Here is a 7,734-nt window from a genome sequence, read left to right on the forward strand (position 1 = left end):
TTTAAAAGGCAAAGACAATTTTTTTTTTTTAAATAGAGAATTATTTGAGTTTAAGAAGAGGTCCACTGTCTGTCCAGGCTCTCTCTCTTGGAGGAATCAGTCCTTCCTCGCTCCTTGTGATTCTGGGGAACAGCTAATCATAGGCTCTCTCATCTCCTCCACTGGGATGGCCAACCAAACTCTCTTCTGGGCACTCAGAAGGAATGGCAATGAAGCAGATTCATTTGATGTCTTACCCTAAAGAACTTGACTATGCATTCCACCACCAAGATCCCAAGGGCTGCTGTGACACTTGCTTTCTATAGATCTTGTTATCTACCCATCCTTGGCTCGTAGGAGAAAACCCAGCATTCTCCTGATAATTTGCTTTTCCTTTCTTGAGTTGGCCAGAGTTGTCATCTTCGCTTGAACCAAAGAACCTTACCTGAAATAGTTTGGTGTTTTGCTTTAGGAATGGACAATGTCTAGGAGAGGGAAATAGAAAGAACCAGGGCTTCTTTTTTTCACTTGCTCATTCAAATTTCCCAACCCCATCCATCTTTCCAGCACCCACCACATGTATCCTTGAAGACTTCACTGACTTCCCAAGTTAGGAGAAACTCTCAATAGATACCATTGCCTAAAATGAGCATTATTTATTTAACATGAGTTATCTTTGATTGCTCGTGTTTTTCTCTAGACTGCAAAGGCATATGAAGACAGGCTTGCACTTGGTATTTCTTCCAATGTTTCACACTGGCAAGTGAATAACTGTTAACTGAATAACTATGGAAGCCAGTCTCCAAGATGTCCCCAATGATTCCCACCTCTTGGTGTTCATGCCCTAGTGAAGTCCTCCCCCACCCTAAATAGGGCAGACTTCCGTATCTCGTAGGATATTGTGGAAATGAACATTTTTGATGTCCAAGGCCAGATTCATAAAAGATATTTGAGTTCCTGCCTTCTCTCACTCACATTCCCCTATCTGGGAGAAGCCAGCTACTGTATCACGAAGACGCTTTAGAAGCCTTATGGCAAGGTCCACTTGGTAAGGAATTAAATCTCTTGCCTACAACCAGCACTTACTTGCCACTGTGAGCCATCTTAGAATTGAACCCTCCAGCCCCAGTCCAGGCTTCAGATAACTGGTGCTCTCTGAACAACACTCCTAACTCCACCCTCGTAAAGAGCCCTGACCCAGACCCATCCAGCTAAGCTACTTCCAAATTCCTGACCCACAGAAACTGTGAGACAATAAATGTTTTATATCGTTTTAAGCCACTAAGTTTTCAGGTCATTTGACATACAGTAATTATAAACTGATATAATAATTGATTCCATCTTGGGAGAAAGACAAACTCCACGTTTATCTGAACTACAAAAATGAAAGAAATGTATTTGTTTCCTGGCAGAGACAGTTCCTATAAACAAAGCCACTTTAATATATGATGAGTCAGTTCCACTTAGAGGCTAAAGACAAAAACAAAAACAATTGTAACTCTCAACACAGGAAATACTGAACAGTAAATACAGTACCTTTTGAGGTAGTTAGCTACTCAGGGATGAATGGAGTGGATTTTTCATATAGAAAAGTCTTCTACTGCAAGAAGGTAGACAAAAAGATTAAACCATGGTCCCCAGATTTTCTGAACCCCAAATTAGAAAATATGGTTGACTTTTATGAAGACAATGGACTAGAATATTTGAAGCCAATATAGTCCCAGAAAATTCTAGATAGGATCTCAATACCTAGAACTTAAATCATTCTGACATTTGAGCTTAAACTATGGAAATAGACAGCTACAATTAGGTTTACTTACAGTGTTTTGATTTGTCTCTGAGGAGAACAGCTTTCAAGAGAACTTGTACCATCCTAAAATGGTGAATTGTGATCTTGAAGTAATACTGACTAGGGAAAAACCCTGCTAGGTAATGAGAAAAGCATGTGAGTCATATATATCCTCAGAAAATCTAAGTACAGAGCATCTTCTCAAAGTCATGATTGTAATAAACCAAAAAGACCTGAATGTTCAGTCTAAATGACTGTTTTCTTGTTTCTTTTTGACAGAAAATAGACTATAAATTTGATTCTATCTAGTCAATTCACTACAAATTAATCATTAAGTAAAGACACTGCAAGATTTTGCCATGTATGTGCATTTATGTACATGCTTGCATGTATATATATATATATATATATGAGTGTGTGCTGTGTGTTTCCATTAAAAATTTAGCTTATAATAACAAACACCACTGAATCTATGCATTTAAATAAGATTTGTCCCCAGTACTAAGTTCATAAACTTATTCCTAAGACTTTGTCATTGTTCAAAATACTTTCAGAACTTCTTATTTGACTTTGCCATCACTGCAAAGGTAATACTTTGGTGATTAGGAAAAGGCAAATAATTTAGTGGCCAGGAACAGGAACTCTGGTTTCACTTTTGGGGTTAAAACCCTGGTTTTGCCACTTAGGCAGTAAGTAATCTTACAAAAATCACTTAACATCTTTGTGTATTAGTTTTCTCATCTGAAAAATGGGAATTATAAAAGAACACGTCTCTCGAACTCCTTGTGGGTAGTAAATGAAATAACGCACATATAATTCTTAAAGCAGTCACTGGTACATAGTAAGCACCCACCCCCCAAATGGTAACTGGTGAGGTTAGTTAGTTAGCTAGCTAGTTATGTATCACTGAGTTAGAATTGAAAATTTTTCCCCAAAAAACTCCTCCTAAAAACCTGTGCAGTGGTGCCATAATTACAAAACACATTTATTCTTAGAAAGAGCTCCAGGAGATTAACGATCTTGGAAGCAAACAATCTTAAAACATTTAATTTAATGATCTTGGAAGTAAACAGTTAATATTGCTGTTGAATGAACTGAGTGAGGTTCCTTGGTTTTTAGGGGGCTTCTCCATAAACAAAAGATCAAACCCTCGGGGCGCCTGGGTGGCTCAGTGAGTTAAGCCGCTGCCTTTGGCTCGGGTCATGATCCCAGGGTCCTGGGATCGAGCCCCGCATCGGGCTCTCTGCTCAGCAGGGAGCCTGCTTCCTCCCCTCTCTCTGCCTGCCTCTCTGCCTGCTTGTCATCTCTCTCTGTCAAATAAATAAATAAATAATCTTTAAAAAAAAAAAAAAAAAGATCAAACCCTCTCCTCCAGGACAACTAAAAGATCTGGGTAATATGAAAAAAACAACTGCTTGCGGGTGTTGGGGTGTGGGAACAGCAGAAGACGTGAGGGAGAGGGCAGAGGAAAGGGACTGGTTTGAAATAAGCCCCACTTCCACCTACCTTTGCCCTCTGAGCATCTGCTGGTTTGCCAAATGACATGGCTCAGGCAGAGAGGCTGGGAGCCAAGCAGAAAGCAACGGGAGAGAAGTAGATGGTAATAGTCTTGTGGGACTGGAGTACAGAAATTGAGGTTCATAGCCTCTAAGTCACCCAGGATATAAGGGACCAAGACTGCAAGTAAGAAAAAGCAGCCTAGAGAAGGGAGACTGAGGCTGATCATTTGAACCTCTCTTGCCCTTGAGGCATTTGCTGACTCAGAAGCTGCCTGGACTCAGAGGCACAGGGGCTCAGCAGAAGGCAGCAGAGAAGAGGGTGGGAACCTAAAGCAAGCAATTAATAGGCTCGGAACAGAGAGATAAAAACAGGAGTTCAGGAACACCAAGGAAAAGGGCATCAGGTAATTACCTCCGATCAGACTCCTACCGGACTACTTTTTAGGAATAAGGGCAATTGGGGGATTGACTGGACCTCACAAAGTCTGAAACCCAGCCTGGAACCGGTTCAGTCCCTAATTGGATTAATGCAAGCTACTCCTACTCTAAATGTCTGCCAGAGACTGAATCTTCTCTGGAGGGATTTTCATTAAAAATGTTCAGCATTCGGTCAAAAGTTATCAGATGCATCAAGACACAGGACCAAGAGAAAAAAAAATATCTAGACAATGAAATAGACCCTGTTGATGATACCAATTCAACACTATCAATAGGGCCTTTTAAATGACAGTGATTGATGTATTTAGTAAAAATAGAGGTCAGGATGGAGGATTTTAGCAGAGACCTGGAATCTACCCAAAAAAATGGACATTCTAGGACTGTAAAATACAGTAGCTGAAATTAAAAACTCATCAGATGTTTTAAAACAGAAAATGTGAGAAAGATGAAGAGAAGTGAAAAAGACAGGTCAGGAGAAAATATCTGGAATGAAGGACAGAAAAGAAAAGCCTAGAATACACATAAAAGTTCATGAGACATGTGGGACAGAGTGAAGAGTTCTAATTTATGTGTCATTGAATCCTAGAAGATGAGGAGAGAGAATAAGGCAGAAGAAATGTGTGAAGAAATAAACCAAGGAATATTCAGAATTGATACAAGACATAAAAGCACAGACTCCAGAAGCACAGTGAACAGGTTATATACCAAAACAAACAACCAAAACCCTTCAATCTATTGTACGAAAACTTCTAAAAATAAAGACAATGAGAAAAATCTTTAAAAGCAGACAGAGAGAAAGGTACTTTGCTTTAAAGGAATAGCAAGAGATTGACAACAGACTTCTCAACAAAACAAATGAGGTTGCAGAGTTAGGAAGAGGTTATCATGTAGTGTGTTGTAGACCACGTTAAGGGTTTTCGTCTTTTTTGGAAGAAAAATGGGAAGTTGTTAAAAAGCAAAGAGCAGGGAGGCCTGGGTGGCTCAGTTGGTTAAGCAGCTGCCTTCAGCTCAGGTCATGATCCCAGCGTCCTGGGATAGAGTCCCACATCGGGCTCCTTGCTCGGCAGGGAGCCTGCTTCTCCCTCTGCTTCTGCCTGCCATTAAGCCTGCCTGTGCTCGCTCTTTCCCCCTCTCTCTCTCTGATAAATAAATAAAATCTTTAAAAAAAAAAAAAAAGCAAAGAGCATATTTGTGGATTTTTTTTTTTTTTTAAGATAGGTATGAAGCTGTAGGAGCCATCACATGGGAGAGCATTCCAGGAAAGGAATTCAACAGAGAGAAGATCAAAGCAGACAAATGGAAGAGAAATCAGCTTTTGAATGCTTCTGTAAGCCCCTGGTCCCTGAGTTCATTGATACCTGGAGTTTCATAAACCATTAGGTTCCTTAACCAGAGTTTATTGGAATAATGAAGGGGGCCTTGGATGCCAAGACTAGAATGTCTGCTCTTGGAGCAATAAGGAAAGGTTCCCAACCTAAACCTGGGGAAGGAGGCCCTGGAAAGGATTCCTGAAAGAGAAAGTCTCTGGGTAACTAAAAATAGACATGAAGTACAGACATGGTGGAAGAAAAGTACCTGGCAGAGGACTAGTCCTTGTGAAGGAGACCGTGCATAGCTCATCTAGAGTCATTTTCTGTGTGACTGGTCATTTCCATATGACTGAAGCATGAGAGGTAGGCTTTGCGTGAAGACTCTGGAGATCTGAGGAATACAGAAGATGCAAGACTAGTGAGCCTCTGCATACAGAATGAGGGAAAGGCTTAAACACAAATCCCAGATGTCTGCTCAGGGCAACCCAATAGCTAGAGTTCACAGTGGAACTTACTAGACCAGGAGGAGAGGTCTGTCCAAGAGTGAAGAGTAGAGCCGACGAAGGCTGGGGATATAATGACATGAGGAATATCTGTACTAGGGAACTTGATTGGGAAGTATAGAACTAGAAGGTAGAAGAGAGCTCTGAGCTGGTGGGTGAAACCTCAGTAGTGGGTGAGCAGGGATGAACCCAAAGGGATCAGTGAGGGAAAGTTGTTTACAAAAGTCACTCAGGAGGAATTATTACGGAAATGGGAGGAGAACCAAGAAAGAAGGACAGAAGGACAGAGTATAAAGAAGGGAGCCTTCAAGTTACAGAACCAAAAGTAATCTGGGCTTCTAAATATTTGGTTCTCTTCCTTTCTTTTCCTAGGCTGCTAGGAAGCTCAGAGATTTGTGCAGAACTGTACAGAACTTTGAATCATTATGTTCATTAATTTTATCCTTAGTTTTATTTTACCTATCATTATTTCCCCCTCATCCTATTCCTTATTTTTTTTTATTGCATTTCTTTGTATCACCTTCAATCCCAAAAGGGAGGGAAATGAATAAACAAACACACTGCAACTGAAATAAGAGTCCGAGCAGCAGACATGTCACAGTACCTGCCACTCCCAACTGTCTTGTTCACAGCCTGCTTCTCTCGTTTACCTTACCGGCCTCAACCCTTAGCATTTGAGTTTGAGACTCCTGGTCTAACCAATCCTTAAGACGGTTTTCTGCTTATAACTGGATGAATATATCTGTAGTCCTTCCATGCTGAAGTCCCATGGGTTGTGACCAAATACAATATCAAGTAATCAGAATCACAGTTGTTTTTATTAAATGCCACTATTTCCACTGAAACAGTGCACATATAGGATGCACACAGCCCTCGAGAGGAGGTGGGCCGGACTTCCAAAGCAACATGACAGCATTTACTCCAGACCATTGTTACTAATCACTATGAGGTCCGGAGCTAGCTCCTGTGTTCAGTGGGATTTAAAACCAAATGACTGAGTAGTCCATCATTAGACCATGATGTTCAAGGCTAATTCCATGAGCCTCTGCGTTAATGGGGTAATATTCTGTTTGGCCTTATTCTATTAATATTTATAAAGTACTCATTACCATAGCAACTAAGTGCTTTCCACAGAGAACTGATCAAATTATTAGGGGGCTTCTGATCTGCCTCGGAATAACCCTTTCCCTCCCCTACCTGGCAAAGCAGGGTTGTGTCTGTGAGAGGACCTGCCTGTGCTTCATGCATTTGCTCCCAGGATCCTGGCGGTATCCCACCCTGGTTCCCTGAAACACTGCCACCTGCCATACCGGCTTCATCCTCAACACAGTGGGGGAGTAGAAGTAGCTGGTCCTCTGCCCTGAGGTTGCCTTTCTGTGTCGCTCTTCCTCTGCAGGGAGGCAGCACACCATATTGTTTCCAAGCCAAGCTTTGCAATCAAACAGCTTAGGTTTGAATTCCTGCTCTTCCCCTTCCTCGCCAGATCTACCTTGGCAAATTACTTAACTTCTTTGCCCCTTGATTTTCTCTTCAATGAAACGGGGATACCAAGAGTGCCCACTTCCTAGGGTCATCATGAGAATCTGGTGAGTTGATGACTATGATGTGCGTTGAAGAATTCCTGGCACACAGTACATGTGAGCTGCTCTGTCAGCATATCCTTTTCTTCCTCCCCTTCCCCCTGCCCCACTCACCCAGAACATGTGCTGCCCTGCTCATCCTGGTTTTCAGAGAATAGACCAAACTTTTTCTCTAAGTTGAGATCCCTTCTAGACACCATGCAGAGGAGTTGAGGGACAAGATGACTCCTGGCTGGCTCGCCAGGTTGGCCAGATCAAAAATGCCTAAATTTTTGGAAACTGTTGGAAACTCATTTCTCTGGGCAAAGTAACTGCTTTACAAGTATGTTCTCCCACTAGATTTAACTTTCATGAAGACGAGCAGCATGCCTCAATCCTTTGTCTCCACCCTCACATCCCATTCACACCAAGGAGTAAATGACTAACTTGTTTTCCCTCTTCAACACTCTATGTACATACCAGCGCAAAGAGTTATGACAAACCTATTATTTCAGGCTCTATGACAGGGAGAATGGGTAGAATGGGTAACAAAAAATGATGGAGCCGTGCTCCCTGCCTTTATGAAAGTCAAACCCAGTAATAGAAAATACTTGTAAAAGAAATGTTTTACCCAAAGCTATGGGTTTCCAGGTAGAA

The sequence above is a fragment of the Mustela nivalis genome (assembly GCF_964662115.1).
Source record: "Mustela nivalis genome assembly, chromosome: 2".
In the NCBI taxonomy this organism is placed as follows: Eukaryota; Metazoa; Chordata; class Mammalia; order Carnivora; family Mustelidae; genus Mustela; species Mustela nivalis.